This window comes from Papaver somniferum, chromosome 5, assembly GCF_003573695.1.
Source record: "Papaver somniferum cultivar HN1 chromosome 5, ASM357369v1, whole genome shotgun sequence".
Taxonomy (NCBI): Eukaryota; Viridiplantae; Streptophyta; class Magnoliopsida; order Ranunculales; family Papaveraceae; genus Papaver; species Papaver somniferum.
In genome coordinates, this window is record NC_039362.1 from 78,490,140 (window position 1) to 78,512,575 (window position 22,436).

A 22,436-nucleotide genomic window follows, 5' to 3' on the forward strand; every position below is an offset into this window, starting at 1 on the left:
TTTTCTTTTGTATTATGGCCTCTTCAGGAATGTTGCGACAATATGACAGGCCTAAATATTCTTGCGAAAATAAAGCCCCATGACATTGCCGTCTTGCGACGAAATCGCAGGACGTCTTCGCACTTTCATGCGAAAACCCATTGATCTCGTCTTATCTTTTTCTTTTGTATTATTGCCTCTTCAGGATTGTTGCACAAATATGACAAGCCTTAATATCCTTGCGAATAAAAAGCCTCATGACATTTGCGTCTTAAGACACTTATCAGCTCCCTAATGGAGGGTGCCGCCCTTATCTCCCCCTGGTTGCCCCTTCAAGGAGGCGTACTTCTACCATACAAGGTTAGCTCCTCCCATCCAGTCTTAACAACAACCAGTTGTTTTCGCAGCCTCTTCCCTTTTACCTATAGGGCTTATGGTTACGAGACTGCACCCTAAGTGGGGTTTTCTTCAGGCCGAGTGCAGTATAGCCAAGACTTGTCAAGAATGGCAAGGACGCTTCAAACGCCCCGGCACTCTTGACTCAACCGTGTACCTCGGCGCCTTGATCAGATTGCACTCCTTGGGAGAGTCCTTATTACCTTAGTCGCCCCAACCTAAGTCATATGCTTAAGCTGAGAATCCAAGGTGCCTCTCCCGGATGGGCTTTATTGACCCCAAATCTCCATGACTCAGGTTCCGGTGGCGGTGTAGCCTTTCCCTGAGCCATGCAACAGGTACCCCCTAATATGACGTACTTTAGGTCTTACATTTGCCTCTTGCGAAATTTTATTCGCGAACTAGGGTGTACGCCATAAAGGTTCGCCCCTTTCTTTTATGTCATTGTTCTGTGATTATCTCTGCGAAATTTCGCACATCATGATCTTCTTTTGATATGAGTAATTTGCAATTATTCTTTCAGAATTCATAACTTCTCAAAGCTTCTTACTGATAATATCTTTTTAAATACAACCTGTTCCATGGTCTGTCTAATCTATGACCAACATCTCTTCCTTCTGGATCCATTAATCTATAAGCTCCTGTTCCAACTATCTCCTTAATGATGTAAGGTCCATCCCATTTTTTCGCTAATTTTCCACCATTTTCTCGCTGATAATTGGTGTTTCTCGCAGAACTAAATCTCCTGGTTGAAATTCGCGTATTTGACACGTTTATTATATTCTCGAGCTAATCTTCGCTGATAATTCTCCATATGTTGTAAAGCTTTTTCTCTTCTTTCTTCTAATTCATCAAGTTTGTTTAAAATTAAGCCCGCACTAAGATTTTTCTCCCAAGCTTCTCTTTTTGTTGTCGGAATAACAACTTCTGTTGGTAACACCGCTTCAACTCCGTATGTTAAACAAAAAGGTGACATTCCAGTAGCTTCTCTTCTAGTTGTATTATAAGCCCATACTGCATTATGTACTTGTTCGCACCATGCTGTGATGTCCTTCCAATTTCTTCTTTAATATATCTGCAATTGTTTTATTTGTTGCTTCTACTTGCCCATTAGCTTGTGGATACAAAGGAGTTGACTTTCCACATTTTATCTTGAATGCATTAAGTAACATTTCTATATTCTGCCCCTCAAACTGTTTCCCATTATCAGATACCAACTGTGCAGGAATTCCAAATCTGCAAATGATATTTTCGAATATGAATGTAAAGATATCTTTGTCGCGAATATGTTGTACTGCCTTCACTTCTGTCCATTTTGTGAAATAATCTGTTGCGACTATTAAGTATCTTCTTTGTCCAGTTCCTGGTAAAAATGGCCCCACAATGTCTAAGCCCCATTTTCCAAAGGGCCACACTGGTTGAAGATGACAATGGTGCTCCTGGTGCATGTATTTTCTTTCCATGCCGCTGACAATCTTCGCAACGTCTTGATATTTGTTTTGCATCTTCATGCATGTATGGCCAGTAATAACCTTGCATTTTTGCTCTATGTGCCAAAGATCTTCCTCCACTATGATTGCCAGCATCTCCACTATGTAACATTTTCAGCACCTTTTCTCCTTCCTCTCGTGTCAAACATCTGAGTGATGGTCCACTAAAGGATTTTCGGTATAGCAACCCATCTCTTAATTCATAATTCGTTGCTCGGCTTTTTAACTTGTGTGTTTCCAATCTATTTCTTGGTGTTTCTCCTTTCGCCAAATATGCATGAAGTTCCATTCTCCAGTCTGCGACATTGTTTATTTGTTCTTCTTTTTCATTATCTATTATCATCACATCCACATCTTCCTCTTCTTTATTGATTGATGGTGACAGAAGTGTTTGTATTTTTATGCATCTCGCAGTTGGATCTGTCATCATGCTTGAGATGAAAGCAAAAGCGTCTGCGAGTCTATTATCCTTTCTTGAAATGTGCCTCCATTTTATTTTGGGATTTTCGCTGACAATTCTTCAACCAGCTTCTTGTATTTCTTCAAGGATGGTTCATTTGTAGTATACTCTCTTTTATTTGGCGAATAACTAGCTGCGAATCACTAGTGATCCTGGCATTTTCTAGTTTCATTTCTATTGCGAATTTTAAGGCATGTATCACAGCTTCATATTCTGTTTCATTATTAGTGGATGCAAATTCCAATCTGAATGAAAAAGCCATCTTTATTCCTTCTGGAAATTAAAACAATTCCAACTCCATTTCCTTCTCCATTTGATGATCCATCTACCAATATTCCCATCTATTTGGTTCTGTTAATAAATCTTTTGGATCTCCATGTCTTCTTCTACATCCATCATTTCTTCTACTGCTTCATCTTCTTCTAAAGGAAATTCTGCCAAGAAATCCGCAACAACTTGTGATTTTGGTGAAGACAAAATTTCATATTTAATATCAAAGTGGCCTACTTGTGCATTCCATCTCTCCACCCTTCCTGATCTTTTAGAATTCTTCATCACTGATTCAATTGGTACTTTTGTTAATACCTTTATCTTGTGTGCTTGAAAGTATATGCGGAGCTTAAATGATGCATAAACTAATGCTAAGATTAACTTTTCAATCTTTGAGTAATTCTTCTCAGCGGTATTAAAAGTTTTGCTAATGTAATAAATGGGTTTCTCCACTCCTGCGTCTACTCGCAATAACACAACACTTAATGCATGCGACGTTGTCGCAAGGTAAATCAATAATTCTTCTCCTTTTCTGCCTTTTGTAAAATAGTTGTATTCATAAGATGTTCTTTGATTCCTTGAAAAGCCTTTTCACATTCATCACTCCATTTAAATTTTGCACCCTTCTTGAGTATATCGAAAAAATATTTGCATTTGTCTGATGATCGCGAAATGAATCTCCCCAGCGAAGCTAGAAGCCCATTCAACTTCTGTACATCTTTTATTGTTGCTGGTGTTGGCATGTCACGAACTGCTTGCACTTTTTCTGGATCAACCTGTATTCCTTCCTTTGATACAATGTAGCCTAAAATTTTCCCGATGCAACTCCAATAGTACACTTCTCAGGATTCAATTTAATGTTATACTGCCGCATTTGTTCAAAAATCTCCCTCAAGTCTTGTACATGGTCTTTAGCTTCTTTACTCTTTACTAACATGTCGTCCACGTACTTCTAATGTTTTATGTATCCATTTTGCGAACACCTTCTCTACCATTCTTTGATATGTCGCTCCGCTTTCGCAAACCAAATGGCATTTTCGTGTAACAATATAAACCTCTAGGGGCAAAAGAAAGCAGTATGTTCTTGATCTTCTTCAGCAGAGGGATTTGGTTATACCCTTTGTACCCATCTAAAGATGATACCCTATCATTTCCCGCTGCGGATTCCACCATTTGAGGAATATCTGGTAACGGAAAACTATCTTTGGGGCAAGCTTTGTTTAAATCAGTGAAATCTATGCAAATCCTGATTCCTTGTGTTTTTCTTTGGGACCATGACCATATTCGCTATCCATTCTGGGTATTTAGCTTCTCTTATAATTCCTGCCTCAAGCATTTTCTGTATTCTTCTTCTATTTGGGAATGGTAAGTTGTTGCAATTTTTCTTATCTGTTTAAATGGTCTCACATTTTTGTTAATCTCCAATTGTGGCATGCAATTGATGGATCTATTCCGGTATCTCATCCATGTTTCCTGCGAAAACATCTTTATATTCTCGCAACAAGTTAACAGTTCTTTCTTCTTCTTCTCTATCCATTTTGGTTCCAATTCTCAATAGAGGTTCCTCTATAGTCCCAACGTTTATTTCTTTTGTTGGTTCTGCGGCAGTGTAACTGGGTTTAGGTTCTCCCATTGGTGTTGGTTCTTTTATTGCTTTTATGGGTCCTTCCCTTCTTCCGAAATTTCGCTGGGTATTCCTTTGCCTTTTTTGCCCTTATCATATACTCTAAATTCTTCTTCTTCTTTGCTTCCTTTGCCAATTTTCTGCGAAATTGTTTCTTTTTTGCTTGTCCTTCATAATGTTTTACTTCAATTTGATGACATAATTTCGCATTATCAACATCTCCTCTGATTTCACCTATTCCATTTGGAGTGGGGAATTTAATACATTGATGCAACGTTGATACCACAGCTTTTATCGCATGTATCCATGATCTTCTTAATAACATATTATATGGCGATTCCATATCCACCACGCACAATGTTACATGTGTTTCGGTTTCTCCAAGTGGAATTCGTACCACTATATCTCCTTTAGGTTTTGTTGTGGATTTTCCAAAGCCGTGAACAAAATATGTTGAACTGGACATTTCTTCGTCTTTAAATCCCATTCCCCGGAATACATGGTAAAATATTATATCAACTGAACTTCCTGTATCGATTAAAGTTCTGTTCAACATCCATTCTCCTGTGGATTTTATTGTTGTCTTCTTCTCTTTTCGTGTAATAGGCACTGTGATGACCAACGGAGATGTATGGTTCAAATTTTCTTTTGGTATTTCTTCCGCCACGAATGCAATTTTTTGTTTTTCCCAATCTTTCAAGGGTGACGTTTTTTCTACCGCCATAACTTTCTTTCCTTCAAAATTTCGTTTATGTATTCTTCCTTTGATGTTTTCATGGAGTTCATTAATCAAGCTTTTTGTTATCATATTACACTCCAATCTTTTGCCATTTTCATTAATTCTACTCATCTTTCTTCTAACTGATTCACTGATTTATTTAATCACTTTCTTGATTTGAATATTCTCAATCAACAATCTTCAACTTTCGATCTCCAGTCCCTGTTTCTAGCGCCATTATGTAGTTGCAGGAAATCCTACACTACACCCTTCATATGATTTCATTGTTGATCAACTCATTTTTAGGTTTACACTCTCAATTTTATTGATTAAGTTTTGAATGTTCTTACAAGAAAGACAAAGAAGTCAAGAATGATCTCTGCTCTGAACTTTCTCTCTCCTATTTACTTGTTTCTTACTCAAAAAAGATCTCTCTCCTTCTTTACCACTCGAATGACTATTTATAAGGAAATACATAGTGGATGACAGCTAATCTGTCCTTTATTTTCGGATATGGTTTGCGACATTCTCGCAACCTTACAAATGTTAATTTCGCAAACTCTCTAATTTTCGCAGGACTATCATATCTTTCTCGTGTTCTTAGCTGACGTCATTTATTTTATCATTTCTGGAGTTGTTTTGCGACGCTTAAGTGTTGTGTCACTGATAATTTCGCTGAAACATTATTATTGCGATATTCTGATCCTACAATGCTACCTCCAATGAGAATTGATCTTAACACTCAGGCAGATAAATCTGGTAACATTGCAACTCAGCATACTCCTGGCTCGTCTCTTCATCGTGTTACAACAAACAACAAAACTATAAAGCTCCAAGCCCATAACTTTGAAAGTCTCTCTTATAACCCTTTTCAAGCCCGTAAAATTATTACAAAGGTTACTGAAAAGGTCCTAGGTCCGGATCCAGTTTATCCTCCGGGTTTCGGACCACACCCACAATACCCTCAGACTATCTCCCCCAACAGTATCCCTTCATCTTCTAAATCTAGAAAATGGGTTAGAGGAAAACCCCAAAATTTCGCCTCTCCCCCTCAGCTCAATCATGGAATTAATTTTCTCAACGTGGAGGATGAAATAAAAAGGAAATCTACTCTCAGTCCTTATTCTCGCCAAGGAAAAACCAGAAAAGCCACAAACCCAATTCAAAACCCTAACTCTTGGTCCCCTTCTCCAATCCTCAATCAAGAATCCTCTAATCTTATCTTTCAAACAGGAACCTATAAAAAACCCATTCCTCATGATAATAGCAGAAAATTCATTAAGTCCCAAAAGGCGACCAAAGTTAGTAAAGTGGTGGAAGTTGTCAGAGGACAAAGAGAAAAAGTGGCAAACATAATTGGATCTTCGTCTGAAAATCAGTTGGAAATCAACGTTGATCAGGTCAGTTTCAATTACTTTACTGTTTTCACCCTCAGCAAATTTCACACTAGAAATATCACCGTCTTTCATAATCCCCAATTTTTATCTAGCATTAAAACCCAAATTTTTTTGTGTTTTGTTTATCCTGCCGTTTCGTATTTTTGGAAATTTATTAAGATTATGTCATGGAATTTCCAAGGTTTAGGGCCTAGTAATACTAGACACCAACTGAAGAAACTGGTCACCGCCCATGTTCCCAACATTCTGTTCCTTTCTGAAACTAAACAGTTACATCACTTTGTGGAGAAAACTCTGAATAACTCTCTGTACTATAACCTTGTTTGCCAGGACCCTATATGTAATGCTGGTGGCTTAGTAGTTGCTTGGGATAAGTCCACAAAGCTGAAAGTTTTATATAAAGATGATAATCAAATTAACTGTAATGTGTGGGATGAGAACTCCAAAGATGAGTGGATTCTCACATGTATGTATGGTTGTAGGATCAGATTCTCACAACAATTATGTCTCAGCGAAATTATCAATGGTATTGCACAATAGCGTCGCAGAACAGTTCAGAAACAACGTCAGCAAGGATCATGAGAAAGATGTGATAGTCTTGCGAAAATTAGAGAGCTTGCGAATTTAACATTTGTAAGGTTGCGAGAATGTCGCAAACCATATCCGAAAATAAAGGAAAAATTAGCTGTCATCCACTATGTATTTCCTTATAAATAGTCATTCGAGTTGTAAAGGAGGGGAGATCTTTCTTGAGTAAGAAACAAGTAAATAGGAGAGAGAAAGTTCAGAGTAGAGATCATTCTTGACTTCTTTATCTTTCTTGTAAGAACATTCAAAATTAATCAATAAAATTAAGAGTGTAAACCTAAAATGAGCTGATCAACAATGAAATCATATGAGGGGTGTAGTAAAGGATTTCCTGCAACTACATAATGACGCTAGAAACAGGGACGAGTGGAAGATTATTCTAGAAAAAGCTAAAGATTGATATTGAGATTTGTGAAAATTTAAAGTAATTGATTAATAATTTTTCATAATTTCTTGAAATATTGTTAGCATTGAAGAAATGGCTAGAAGAAGAAATACATCCGAACAACCGACTACTATTAGAAGAAGCAAAAGAATTGCTGGAAGAGAAAGAAGTGAAATGGGAGAATCTACTAGAATGAGAAATAATAGAGAAAATATAATTCAATCACTAATTCAACAAACACTAGTTCAAGAGAGGAATACATATTATGACAGAGTGAGCGTACACACTTGGCGATCAAATTCAGCAGAAGAAATAGAAGAAGAGCAACAAAATAGAAATTACAGACAAGAAGAGAGAAATCAAGAAGAAGATGAAGGAATAATTCATGGAGGTGAAGAAATTGGAGCGTTAGAAACATTGAGACGAAGAATACATGAAGAAAGAAGAGCTGAGGCAGAAGAACGTGCAAATTTAACAAGACAAAATCACGAATTAAGGATGGAGAATATCAGATTGCAGAATAGAAGATCGAGAAGTATTACAAAATCATATTCCAGATCAACTAGAAGAGAAATGAGGCAAAATTCACCTACGATCAATGTTGGAAACAATATTCAAGAAGAAATGTCAAATCCTAATGAAAAATATCGTGAAAATAGAGAAAGAATTGATGATCGTTACATTCCACAAAATGAAACTTTTGATGATAGGCAAATTGGAGGAAATCAAGAGAACGGGCAAATTCAGAGACAAAATAACCAAGATGGCGAAGGAAATCAAGAGGAGGGAAGAAAAATTTTACATGTGAGAGAAAATAAAAGAAATCAACAGATAATTGAAGAAGAAATTGAAAGACATAATGCCGAAAAAACACGTTTAATCTGCGAACGTGAATGGTTGAGAGCAGAAATGGAAGAGCAAGAGCTTCAGGAGACAATTCTCCAGAACAATCATGACAACCGAGAAAGAAGGCGTATACAAAACCGGAATAATGATAATCTCAATGAGGAATATGATAGAGTGAAGAGAATGGCTGAAAGACAGTGAATTGAGTTGATAAGAAATGAACGACATCATCATTTGCGAATTCAAGATAGGGATGAGGAAGAGAATCGCAGAAGAAGAGGAGATGAGGATAATGAATAAGAAATACAAAATTTCGCAAGAGAAGATAGACATGAACGCAGAAGAAGAGAAGCAAAATTAAAGAGACCAATGGGTCAAGATTCAGGAGTAAATAAACAAATCTTGAAAGAATTAGAAGAAATGAGAGGAATGCTAAATAACAGAGGAGAAGTAGGTAGAAGACAATTGGATGAAGCAATAGAAGAAGCAGCGAAAACTCCATTTACAAGGGAAGTAAAATTATGAGGAATACCACCGAAATGCAATTTGCCCGCATTAACCAACATTTTCGATGGAACAACTTGTGCAATTCAACACATTAAAGCTTATGCGAGGTGCATGTTACAATGGGAAAATCATGATGCGGTATTGTGCAAATATTTCGCATCCAGCTTAACAGGAGAGGCGTTAAAATGGTTTGAAGGTTTACCAAAGAATACAATAACCTCCTTCAATCATTTGCAGACCACATTCTTGGGAGCATATATAAGTAATAATTCCTCACAACCTGGTATAGAAGATGTGTTTGGATTAAAACAAAGGATTGGTGAAAGTTTAAAACACTTGACTAAAAGATGGAGAACTATGTGTAGCGAAATGTCTGGCCGTGTAGATGAGAGATATCTCATATTATCACTTATCAATGCTACGTTTGCAACAAACCTGCTGTATGTTCAAATTTTCAGAGTCAAGAATACGATTACAATGACTGAATTGCGAGAACTTCAAGAAGAATACATTGCTTTAGAGGAAAGAAAAAATGAAATGGAATCATATCCAGTTGCGAACACCAGCTCACAAGCAGCGAATGCAAGCTTATTACCCAAGCTAATAAATACAGTGGCGAATACTTCGCAAGTACAACAAGAAAAGGTGAAAGGTAACAATCAGCAGAAGTTGGTAGCTATGGGAAGTCGAGATCAAGAAGAGTATGAAAGAGAAAGAAATTTCTACAGTCGTGGAGGAAATAACAAGATTCAAAGACTCGATCAACCGCAAGAAACTTATGGAGGTCAAAGACCAAACTTTAATAGAGGACAAGGAGGTCACAAGGTAGTATGGGAATAAATCAAGATGCCACCTCTAAATGCAAGTGTGGAGAAGATATGGGAATCTATAATCTTGATGGAAAATATACCAACACCGTGGAACATGGGAACGGAACCACCTCCAAATCACAGAAGTCATGAATTTTGTTCTTATCATCATTTTCATGGACATACCACAAACAATTGCAGAAATGTAAAGAGAATTATTTTGAGAATGATGGATCAAGGAAAATTAAATGACTTTCTGGTAGGGCATCCGCAATCTCAACCATTACCACCACCGCCAGAACATCACAAAGTGAATAAGATGAAAAAGAAAGAAACATTCTTCATAGAAGTTGGTGCAAAAGCAAAAAATCTATTATGTCACTCTATCATACATTCATATAAGACAATTGAAGATTTTCATGATAATGTTTTAAGTAGAGTGTTCGCAAGAGATAATAATGGAAGAGAAATTATGAATATTGCGAAAATTTCGCGACTAGAGGAATGGCAGAAACAGATAATTTCCTTTACCGCAGAAGAAGTTCCCGAAGGAGAAGAGGTGCATGACAATCCATTGGTAATAAAATTAGAAATTAATCCAAAACCAAAAGAAGATGCGGATGATGAAGTTGAAGCTCTGTGAACATCTTATTTTATCATACTTATAAAACCATGGGTGGAAGAGATGATGATCTTATACCATCAACATATAAGATATATGGTTTTAATGGTACTGCTAACAAGCCTAAAGGGGAGGTTACTATGCAAATTCCATTGAAGGGAATATCTTCCGAAATCTCATTCTGTGTCGTTGATGTAGAATCACCCTACAATGCATTAATTGGTCGACCTTGGATACATGGGATTCTAGGTGTAGCTTCAACTTTCCATCAATGCATCAAATTCCCTCTCCCAAACGGTGTAGGAATCATAGAGGGAGATTGGGTTGAAGGAAAGAAATGTTACGAAACTGAGACAGAATCTTGCGAAGGAAGATCAAACAAGAAGGAAAACTGGCGACACAAAATCAAAGATGTACAAAGAAGTGAGAAGTTGATGGTGGATACAATCAAAAAGAAAGGAGAAGAGATGTTACAAAATCAATGCTAGCTCAGGATAAAAAGGATGAACATACCATTACCAAGGACGCAGTAGCAGAAAATCATAAAGAAGCAGAGGAGGGCAAAAGTAATAAAAGCAAGAAATGTATGAATGATTAAGAGAACCAAGATTAGCGGTCTCATAGATGATAAGGATCGTATCTCTGATCAAGGTGCCAAGGCTTTGGCGAAATTCCAAGAGGCTCTCCTTGAAGTTCAACTTGAGCGAGATGAAGCTAACCGCAAGAATATTGAACTCTGCGAAAGGGAAAATCAAATTCGTTCTCGTCTTCTCATAAGTAGTGAGGATGAATTTGTCTGGGCTGCGAAAATTTTAGATGATGCTATAAAAGATTTAGGCGTAAATGTTAGCCTCCAAGTTGAACATACAGCCTTGATTAGAGACATGATTTCTGACAGAGAAGGTTGCTAATTGCTCTTCTTTACTAATCTTTTTCTTCTTATGGATTTTCATCAAGTTGATAATTGGTCGTCTTTTGTTCGCAGATTCTGAAAATAGATATCGTGAAAAGATTGAAGAACTTGAAGCTGAAAAGGAGGAACTCGCAAAGAATCTTTCTTCTCGCAACGACAAGTATTCTAGATTGAAGAATCAAATCAAAATCACCATTGAGAATTTTAAGAATGACGTTATGCATTTTCGCAATCAAACCATCCAGATGGTTTGTGATGACCATAATATCCCACATTCTGATTACCCTTGTCTTTTAGAAGAAATCCCACAAAATACTCCCAGTTTGATTATCTCTGATAGTGAAGCTGACGATGAAGAATCGATAGTAATGGAAGTTCTGATGGTGATGAGGATTCTGACGCAGATGAAGAAGGAAATAAGTCTGATGAAGATAATCAAGGATTAACCAAGAAATAGTCTTTATTTCTTCTTTGATTCTTTGTAACACTTGTACATTTATTTCTTCTTTCTGTATATTTGTGTTTCTTTCATTTTGGCCTGCGTAAATTAAAACAATTCTTCTTTGCAATACAGTTAATTAATATAATCATTAATTCTTGAATTTTTGAGTAAATCTCTCATATAGAGACAAATAACATTTTCTAATTTCATACATTCCCATACTTTCCTCTGTTATTTGAATCCAAATGACAGATTTCATAAACTTTTTCTTATTATATAATTTCGCAACCTTTTGTGGAGTGAATTTTGTTTCTTTTCAAAATCTCATTCCTGTGTCGCATTAGGAAATGAACGAAGAAGGGTAGCTTCATCAGAAAGACCATAAATGTCTGCAAAACGGATCATTTAAATAAGATAAAACAATAAGATGAATGAATAAAGATAAAAGAGAAAAGTAATATACCGTAAAGCTGATTATTAGCTTGTTGAAGACTAGAAATTTTGTTCTTATAAGAGGAAGAATCAATTTCTAATTGTCTATTCTTCTCGCGAAGACCTTTAACTTTAACTTCAACTTCCAATTCTTCATTCCTTTTGTGAAATTGAAGATTCTTCTTTTCAAGAATTTCGCGTCTTCTCTCTAGATCTGAGGCAACCGCAAAAGAAGCTTTTCCAGCCTGCGAAAAGAAATAAAAAATATTAATATAGAAAGAGATTTTGAGTTATAACAATGAAGAAGTAAAAAGATAAAAGTATACCAAACTATTGAGAGAATGCAAGAAGTCGGGAGACACTAATCTAGAAACTCCGCGAAGAGAGCTATCACCATCTAGTAAAGGGACATCACAAAGTGTAGCGAGAGATTTGCAGGTATTTGCGAACTGGCTGTCTCCCATTCCTTGTAGAGAATCAGAAAAGAGGCCAGAAAGCTTAGCCATAGAAGATTCAGGTGGAGAATCTTCAGTTGCAGCGAGATCATCATTATCCTCATCATCCTTGTCACTTTCAGAATTTTCGTTAGGAAGAACATTTGAAGGAGAAAAAACAACGAACTTTTATTTTCTTTGGAGGAGGACTAGTTGATTTTTCTCTGCGAAGAGCACCTTTACCTTTATCACCAATCTTCGCAGCATCAGCAGATTTTCTACTTCAGCAATAATCTTCGAACACAGATAGAAGTAAGAAATGGGAGCATGGGAATAACAGTACTATTTAAAGTCATAAGAGAAAATTTCTTACCTCATCTGTATATGAGTGAAGAGCTAACAGAGTACTAGATTTCCCAGTCTTGTTATAACTATCTTTTAGTTTTTGGATCTGCGGAATATCGCAAGAGTTAGCGAACAGAATAGTAAAAATCAATAAAGAAGTATAAAATGAGTTAAAGGGGAGAAGTATACCTCTTTCTCCTTCTCGGTCCAGGAGAAAACCCAAGGTTGGTATGCAGCGAGATTCGCAGGAAGAACGTTTGATCCAGCAATGTAAGGACCCTTTAGCATTAAAGGAAACACACACCATTTTTCATCTTTGGATTGGCGAGGAGTTGTGTTTTTACCAGAATGCCAGTCAATATCTTGCATAAGAATTTTGGCTTCATCAATGTTATCTTTTCTTCTTAATCGAATACCCCAGCGAGTATTCTCTTTCTTCATGGAGATAAGTTCGTAGTTTTCAAAGAAATTCGCCACTGTATATTTCTCAGCAACTATCTCTAGGTCTGCGAATTTTGGATCCCTAAGTTCATTGGAGTAAAGAGATCCTCTACCATCACCACGATTAGCGAACTCTGGTATCAGACGGATGCAATCCCCACTTAGTTGGAAAATGGCTCGTGAAAATCCTGGATGAGCGAGAATTTCATACAATAAAGGAATGTCTGGGTTATAAAGAGGAATAGGGAGAACTGCGAGAATTTGACCTAGAAAAATTATGATTGATTGATCATCACAATTTTGATTGGATAAAAGCTTGACATAAAGAATTGATTTGGAATTCACACCAGGAATGGGGGAGAGTGTAAGACCTCTATTAGCAAGATCTTTTTGGACATCTTGTAGATTCTTCTCATATCTATGACCACTTGGAGCCATGATTGAATAAAGAGTATGGGAATGTATGGAAAGTAAAAGAATTGAAGGAAGAAAAAAATTACAACAACAGAATTTGTAGAAGAATGACAGAGTTGCAGAGATGAGAGAATAAAAATAGAAGAGAAAGTAAAAAGAAAAGTGGAAAGAGGGAGGGAGAAGAGTATATAAAGAAAATTTACTTCTCGAAGAAATAAACACCATTAAGACGAAGAGATGTGTGCGGTTGAAAGGTAGCGGTTACATAAGACGTGTAAAGAAATAAATGGAAGAGAGAGTACGTGTGATAAATGTGGAATATGAAAAGATAAGCAGTTGCGACATTTCTCACATCATTCTCTACTTTGCAGAGAAGATTTGAGAAGAGGCAAGATGTAGGATCAGATTCTCGCAACAATTATATCTCAGCGAAATTATCAATGGTATTGCACAATAACGTCGCAGAAAAGTTTCAGAAACAACGTCAGCAAGGATCATGAAAAAGATGTGATAGTCTTGCGAAAATTAGAGAGCTTGCGAAGTTAACATTTTTAAGGTTGCGAGAATGTCGCAAACCATATCCGAAAATAAAGGACAGATTAGCTGTCATCCACTATGTATTTCCTTATAAATAGTCATTCGAGTTGTAAAGGAGGGGAGATCTTTCTTGAGTAAGAAACAAGTAAATAGGAGAGAGAAAGTTCAGAGTAGAGATCATTCTTGACTTCTTTATCTTTCTTGTAAGAACATTCAAAAATTAATCAATAAAATTAAGAGTGTAAACCTAAAATGAGCTGATCAACAATGAAATCATATGAGGGGTGTAGTGTAGGATTTCCTGCAACTACAATGGTAGTCCTTACTAGGACTATAAAAAAGATTTGTCCTGGCAATTTATCAATCAAATGGGGGAATGTATAAATAAACCTTGGATTGTTATGGGGGATCTGAATGTCATTCTCCATAGTATTGAAAAACGTGGTGGTAACCCAGCTAATGGATCTATGATAAGAAAATTTAACTTTATGTTTAACAACTTAGGTTTGAAGGACATAGGTTTCTTAGGCTTACCTTTTACTTGGTCTAACCATCAAGAGGGAGTTAATCACATAGAGGAAAGGCTTGATAGAGGACTGGAAAATGGCCTTTGGCTAACCCAATTTCCTTCTGCCAGTCTCAGACACTTAAATCACTTAGGCTCTGATCATTCCGTCATTCTTTTAAACACGACCATCCCTTGTCAAGAGGGACATAAACCTTTTAAGTTCTTTGGGATGTACCAAAAGGAGCAGAAATGCAGAGACCTAATAAAGTCTTCTTGGGAGACCAACTTCCAAGGCTGTAAAGCTTTTGTCCTTGTCAACAGACTAGCTACTGTTAAAAGAGAAGTCAGTCTGTGGAACAGAAATGATTTTGGTAAAATAAATCACAATTTAAACAAGATGAATAAAAAGTTAGACAGTATTATGGATAATCCTAATGTTAGACTTAATGACCAAACTCTGATTGAGAGTAAGGATGACATACAAAAACTCCATGATTATGAAGAAGAACTCTGGAAAATAAAAGGTAGAGAAAACACCATCTTCTTAGGAGATAGGAATACACACTTCTTTCACCAAAATGCCATAATTCTTCAAAGACGTAATAACATTCAAGGTTTGTATGATTCCAACAATGTCTGGGTTGAGGGTAGAGATAAAATTTCTAACTGTTTAAATGTGCATTTTGAAACTCTCCTGACTACTTCTTTCCTGGTCATTAATCATGACATTGTTAACGTAGTCCCCACTTTAATTACTGATGTTGAAAATGTGAAACTCATGGAACCACCTTCTGAAGCGAAGATCCATGAGGCTCTGTTTGGCATGCAGCCAAACTCCAGTCCTGGCCCTGATGGTTTTCCAGCATGCTTTTTTCAAAAAAACTGGAATATTGTCAAAAAAGACATCATTGATACTGTCCTGGCTTTTTTCAATAGTGGTCATATGTTAACTAGGTTAAACCAAACTTATATTTCTCTGATCCCTAAAGTCTTAAATCCAGCAGGACCTGGAGATTACAGACCTATAAGTTTGTGCAATGTAGTGTATAAAATAATCTCTAAAGTCATAGCCAATAGGATAAAACCCTTTCTTGATAGGCTAATTTCTCCATATCAGTCTGTTTTTGTGAAACAACGACTTATCTCAGATAACATTCTTGTTGCTCATGAGATAATTCACGCTATGAGAAAGAAAAGAAAGAGCAAGACTGATTTTATGGGTCTTAAAATCGACATGTCTAAGGATTTTGATCGGGTTGAATGAAACTTTCTCATAGACATCCTTCGCAGAATGGGATTCTGTGAGGCCTGGTGCAATCTTATTTTCCAGTGTATCACCTATAGTCAGTCTGCTATTCTGGTTAATGGTGTTCCTTGCATCCCTTTCAAGCCCTCTCGAGGTCTGATACAAGGAGACCCCTTGTCTCCTTACCTGTCCATTCTTTGTATGGAGTCCTTCTCTAGGACTTTATCTAATGCTGAGCAGAGAGGGCTAATTACTGGATTTAAAAATAAACAAAAATTGCCCTTCCATCAGTCATTTAATATTCGCTGATGATTGCTTAATCTTTTCTAAAGCTACCATCACCCAAAGTAAAAATATTTTGACCATCCTTGAAGACTATGGTAGCACTTCTGGTCAGATGATTAATTTCTTTAAATCCGGTATTTTCTACACACCTCACATCCAAAACAACCTTGGCAGGGACATAATAAACATTCTAAAAGTTAAAAAAAATAGATTAGATGATAAATATTTAGGAGGCATGTTATTCACCAAAAAATTTAAAATAGCTTGCTTTGAGAATTTGCCTGAGAAAATGGAAGGGAGACTTAAGGGTTGGAAAAGTGAGGCCATGTCTCCTCCTAGTAGAAGAGTAATGGAAGAAGCTGTGCTTGAGTCAGTCCCTATGTACACTATGACTACCTTCATCCTTCCCAAAACAACTATTAAAAGGGTCACTAGCATAATCAGAGATTTCTGGTGGGGGAAATTGGGTCCTAAAAAGGGGATATACATGGCTGGATGGGATGGTCTATGTAAAATTAAAGAAAAGGGAGGAAATGGCTTAAAGAAACTTGAAATTATGAACTTGTCGCTAATGGATAAAAATGGGTGGAGGCTCTTCCACAAACCTAACTCTATCTTCTCTAAAACTATGAAAGGGAGATACTTCCCAAATTCTAACTCTTTTCATGCCACCTGTAATGATGGCTCTTCCTGGGCATGGAAGGGTGTGTATAAAGGCCTTATGATCCTTAAGGAGTTTAGCATTTGGCAGAATGGCAATGGTAATACGGTCCACATCTGGAAGGACAACTGGATTCCATATGTTGATGGAAAACCAATCCAACTGGATAGTCTAGGAGTTAATAATAATTACACTTTAGTTAAAGATTTAATGAATGATACTGGTTGGAACATGGTTGTGCTAACTCAATTGTTTGAGTGGAACATTATAACTAGAATCCTTTCTATCACACCTAATAAAAACTCTGAAGATATTTTGAGATGGACTGACCATCCTCAAGGTAATTTTTCCAGTAAATCTCTTTATAATTTGCTTGGTCGAAAAAGGGAACAAGTTACTGATAGATTAGCCATGAAAATCCGGGATCTCAACACTGTTCCCAGAATTAAATTTTTTGTGTGGAAAATGAAAAACAATCTTTTAACTTACAATGGTTACCTTGCTAGATATACTAAACATGTTAAACCTATATGTACTATGTGCAATAACCACCCGGAAACTGGAGAGCACTCTCTAATGCAGTGTGATTTTACTCGTGTTGTTTAAGCCTATTGTTCCTTAAATCTAGATACTGCTAGAAATGGTTTCACCAATTTGGCTGAGTGGTGCAATAGCTGGTTCACTAGGAACATTCCTCAAACTCAATGGGTCCTTGGGCGACTGTTTGTGCTACGATGTGTTGGTTCATTTGGAAGGCGAGGTGCGACACAGTGTTCAAGAACTCCAAACCTTGCCCAAGATACACAAGAAAACAGATTATTAGCCACCTGAATATGAATGTGGGGCTTCAACCTAAAGTGGTGAATGGAAATGCTGCCAGAAGCATTGAAATTGCTGATCAAAACCTTCCCACAATTGTCTCTTTTGCTTGTAAGTCTGCTTATAACTCTGTAACATGGCTAACAGGAATTGGTGTTTGCATTATAGGTCCCAACGGAGAAATCATTGGCAGGAAAACCAGGAGAGCCAGAACCCATGGAAGAGAAGAAGGGGACTGCCTAGCTGTGCATGAAGCTCTAGATTGGGCCTCACACCTCAACTGCAGGGTCCTAAAGCTGCTAGGAAGCAATCAAACATCACTAGAGCACTTCAAGGTGGTCAAAGGAGAACCAGTTCGAGGACAAACTCTTTAGTTGATCAAATTATTTTGAAATTAAACTCCTTTGAAAATGTCTTTTATAAAACTTTTAAAGTTGGTGATTATCCTGACCTCCAAAGACTAGCTATAGTTGGAGGAAGATCTCAAAGTCCTCAACTGTGGGAGGCTCCATCACTCTATGTTATTTGTCAGTAATTATCCTTTTTATCAAAAAATAAATAAATCAAGTTCTTGGTCCTCTGATGCAATAAAGCGTTGTCCAAATCCTTCTACATCTCCATCTTCCTGTTCATATTTAGTTTTCTCATCCATAGAAAGGTTAAAGAAACCTTGAATTTCTGATTTTACACTATCCACCAATGAAACGTCGACTCCATGGTTTACTACCTGCAACATATATATGTAAAGGAAGATTATCACTAGCTAATAATTAGTGTAACAAAGTACAACTACTGGATGCAATCACAATGCTTGTATTTACGACATATATACCTGAAAGAAACCCCATTCTTTGCAAGCAGAATGAAGCCTATCCAATTCTAACTTTCCGATTACGGGTTCTGGAGATAATAAATTTTTGGGCTATTTTGCGTTTCCTCCCCTTCCAAGATTGCTAATTAGCGTTTCCTTCCCAAATAGTTTAAAATTAGTGTTTCCTCCCGTCGTTAGTTTTTCCATCCATTGTTCGGTTAGCTGAGTCAGCACTCATGCACGCGTGGCGTAAATTTTACACGTGTTCCATCTTCTGCCCAAAATACCCCTAACTCTAAACAAACTTTAAACATGTTTCCAACTTATGTGTCTAAGAATACCAGATATTCTCCTTCTTCTCCGGCACCAGCACGCCATCACCGATCGGAATGGATTCTTTCGGATTGAACTCAATCGTTGAAATCCATGTAAACCCGAAATCTCATCTTTCTTCCTTTTGTTCAAAATCTTCTTTCGCAATGATCAAACCCAAGATTTCACAATAATAGTTTTGGGGATCATTTTTCATAGGCAAACTCGAGCCACTTCAGTTTCTTGTTGACTTCTGAAATATCATCTAACCCCTTCTTAAAAACCTCCCAAGACCTGTAACAACAACTCACAGGCAACATCAAACCCTTGTTTCTCTTCAATTCATTACTCAAAAACCAGCCACTTCTCGACAAAACCCACATATGATTCATACACAACCTCTGTGTTCTTATTTTCGAAAATACTTCCTACTGAATATCCGTCTGTCCTATACCAATTAAGTAACCACCGAAGGATCAGAATTAATATATAATCTTATATATTAAGTTATTAGATCTCAAGAATAAAATTACATACCTCTGCAACATTATAAAGTATCAATGGATGTGGTTATAATGTGTTAGTATACATGATAAGCCTTGTCAAGAAAATGGGGTCACTGGAGTAATGGGAAAACAAAAGAATCGCAACCTCACGTTGTAAATACACTCAGGGACCATGTCTAGATCACGACAAGTCTTGGCAGTAAGAATTAGGTGCTCAGGCATTTTCTCATACACCTGTTGTGTACGACTGTAATAATATAGAAATAATCTCTATGATATGTATGTCATTCTCTATCTCCTTTCTTGCAGAATTCAATTTCAAATCAAACCCATATCTCATAAACCATATAACATTCATAAATAACACCATTCATTCGATTCAACAACAACACCATTATCATCTTCAACGGAAAAAACATCATTTCTTCTTTCCTGATTTATCGATCAAATCTTCACTAAATCTCCTGACAAATCGCCTGGAAGTTTACTTCTCATCGATCAATCCCATCTAGAGAATCATTCACAGATGGAAACCACATATTTTGATGTCCAAACTCATTTTTCGTCTGCAAGCTCAATCTTCCCTCACCATTAATTCCAGCTATCAAGTTATTCTCTTCCTTCACCATTAAGTCGAGCCATTACCTTCCTTCAACTGCAACTATTATATTCTTTCACTAAGAACAGACGAATTTTTTTTAATTGGGACGGAGACCTGTTGACGAGACGAAGAAGTAAAATCAATTCTGATTGTGAAGGGAATGATGGATTTGATTTAATTTAATGAAACAAATGAGGGTATTTTGGTAGCATTATCTGACACATGTGTAAATTTCCCACGCGTATTTTTTCGCTGACTCAACTAACTGAAAATTGGATGGAAAAACTAACGATGGGAGGAAACACTAATTTTAATCTATTTAGGGAGGAAACGCTAATTAGCGATCTTGGAAGGGGAGGAAACGCAAAATAGCCCTAAATTTTTTATATTGATGACAGGAACGGTTTCATGATCATTATTACAGATGCGCCCATAGGCAACATAAGGTTTTCATCGGTGCATACGTATCGAGATGGAATTTCGGCAAGCGTGAGTTTAGCCAATTCTGAACACTTGGTATTGCCATACCATTACCTAGCTTCACAAGTTTTTCTTTCTCCATGATTTTTCTAAATTAATTAATGAATCAATTTCTTATCGGAAATTCAGAATGCGAAGTACTTGTGTTTCTTTCTCTCTTATAGATGATCCTATATATATACTTAAAATGTATTGCGCACTGTTTTTATGAGTAATGCATTTATCTTTTCACTGAACGAAGGGTCAGAGCTACTAGTTTGATGTCTATGATTTTACCTAGTGGTCAAAGATAATCAACAACTAAATTAATACGATCAAGTTCTTGTTTAGAGCAGCTGGCTATGATTGTGAAATCCTAAAAAGGTACCGTGTTGATTTGCCATGAAAGAATTATATTTGAGTCTGCAGTGCGTTTTAGGCTTGAAAAAATTAGCATCACAAATTTTTCATTTTCAAAGATTATTATTCAGACATTTTGCACAATGTGTATGGGCCAATGTCCCCTCTCATTGCTTTTGCTCACATGGGAAAAGAAGTGTGTACTTACGTATCATATTTTGTTACGAAATTAGTGAACTGTTGCTCTAAAACCCGCGAAAGAGTTTAGCACAGCTACATAATAGCACTTTAAATATTGAAAATAACCACAAACTAGAATAAAAGAGACGATAATTTAACGAGGTTAATTTGATACCATAATAGTACTCTAAATATTGAGCATTACTCACTAATGCCGGAGCCTGCCGAGTATTTTTCCTATGCTATGTTCCCCTCCTGAATCCATAATATTGATATGGCATGACAACTTGTTTTCACTCGCAGCAGAGTAGCACGAATTTCCAAGTATCAAGGTTAAGGTCCTTGCATAAAAGTACTCAATCGGAAACCATACTGCTCTCTGGAAATAAACTTAAAGAACTTTATGTCAACACATATAATTCAATCAATTTTGTGATAATTCACAAGATTCAGATATTATCCTGACTAATTTGCAAAATTAGGGTTTTGCGCCCTGCGCAGTATATTAGACCTCGCATGTCAAAATTAAGCCTAGACGAACTAGGAAATTAATCCGCCATGGATTAGTAGGTGCAAAATCCTACCTACAATCAGAAAAAAAGGAATAAAAGGAGCCGCAAAATAGGAGCAGCAACAAAGGGATGTGTGGCCATGCCATAGGCCAGCTGACGCCACTTGCAAGTGGCCACACCCCATGCTGCTCGACCAATCCTATTTCCCGTCGACCAATCAGGTCGCCTTAAACCCGCCACACGCATATGAGTTGTGGTTGGGCCCATACTTGCCGGCCCTATTTCCCATCGACCAATCAGGTCACTTTAAATCCACCACACGCACACTAGAAGTGTGACCACGCCCACGTTTGGTGGCCCCCTTTTCTATTGACCAATCAGGTCGCTATAAACCAGCCACAATATTAAAAGAGGCAAAAATTGCACCAGATAGTCACAATGCCAAATTGGCTTTCCAAAGCCGCACCAATACGCTAATTTGCATGCCAAACATGCCAAACGTGCCACTTTTCCGCAGTAGCATGCCGAACATGCCAAACGTGTCACTTTGCCGCATTAGCATGTCGAACGTGTCAACATGCCATAAATAGCGCGCCAACGTGCTAGGCCAAACGCCATAACATATTCCAATTAGGGTATTATAAATACGGCTCTGCCTTAGTGGCGTTAGTCAAACCCTAATTTCCAGTCGTGGCCCAATTACTCCACTTTGGCCCTACAACATGCCACAAGCCATGTGGGACCCGACAAACCCTAAAAACATCGCCATTCTATAATCACTCGTGGCCATCCTTGCGCCTGTGGTTATTCCAATATTATAGCCTTCCATAATTCCTTTAATATGGCCATGGCACTGATTGCATAAAGCACCACCGTGCCTCGGCCATGCGACATGCGCTAATTAGGGTTTTGATATGCCAAACCCTAATTTAGCTAAAGTTGCCACGCCAACTATGTCAAGTAATTCTCCTAAGGCCTTAAGTTTGATATAGCAACATGGTCAATGTTGCCGGAGCCATATTTGGGTCTAACACCAATATGCCAAATAGCTGCTATGGCTACGCCAGGCGCCACTATGCCACTGGCATGCCGCTATATGCCACTACGCCATTGGCATGAGCCAATGC

The 22,436-nt window shown here is 37.3% G+C and overlaps 1 pseudogene; it reads right to left on the reverse strand.

Annotated features, from left to right (window-relative positions):
- Positions 1-20,360, reverse strand: part of LOC113277564 — a 28,074-nt pseudogene extending 7,714 nt beyond the window's left edge.
- Between the last annotated feature and the right edge of the window lie 2,076 nt (positions 20,361-22,436).